We start from the raw sequence: 874 nt of genomic DNA, 5'->3' as shown, positions 1-874 counted from the left end.
AAAACAACAATATTAGAAAATAAACGAAGGAAAAGAAAATGAAAAAATACAACCATAACGACTTAGAAGGAATGACGACCTCGGAATTATCAATAAATATGCAGAAAGGGAACGAGAAAAGAAAATAATTTGTTATATCAAAGGTCACACGTAATCCATTTTGAATTACCATTATCATTTTATTTCAATTATTATTATTTTTTTTAAGACGCAGCTATTTTGGATTTTTATTTTTTTAGGGGGGAGGGGGGAGGGGGTCAAATATATTGTAGTTTGTATATCATCCACGTCCATTCGCCTTAATTGAAATGCGTTGATTAACTACAGCTTTTTAGAAAATAAGTGAGCTGTCGTTTATTGTCATTTCTTTACATGCGATTGATGAACTATTCTCTTTATATACGCCAAGCTTCAGTATAAACAGTATATTCTGTATGCCAAACTTCAGTATAAACTGTATATTATATATGCCAAACTTTAGTGCATACAGTATATTTCATATGCCAAACTTTAGTATATATACAGTATATTCTAAATGCCAAACTCTAGTATATAAATGAATCAAAGCCAAAAAAAAAGTATTGAAGTATATTATATATATATAGATATCTATTTACAGAATGTATCTAGGGTTAGTTTGAAATATATTACGATTTTTGTCTCTTTCTATATACGCTATGTGTACAAAGATATGAATTAGCTCATGGATTTTTAATACCCTGCTTAAATACGCACACACACACACACACACATACACACACACACACACACACACACACACACACACACACACACACACACACACACACACACACACACACACACACACGTTCCTCAGTATCCGTCCAATTTTACTCTGACATACATACATAGA

Source organism: Penaeus chinensis, chromosome 28, assembly GCF_019202785.1.
Source record: "Penaeus chinensis breed Huanghai No. 1 chromosome 28, ASM1920278v2, whole genome shotgun sequence".
NCBI lineage: Eukaryota > Metazoa > Arthropoda > Malacostraca > Decapoda > Penaeidae > Penaeus > Penaeus chinensis.
This window is presented reverse-complemented; position numbering follows the sequence as displayed.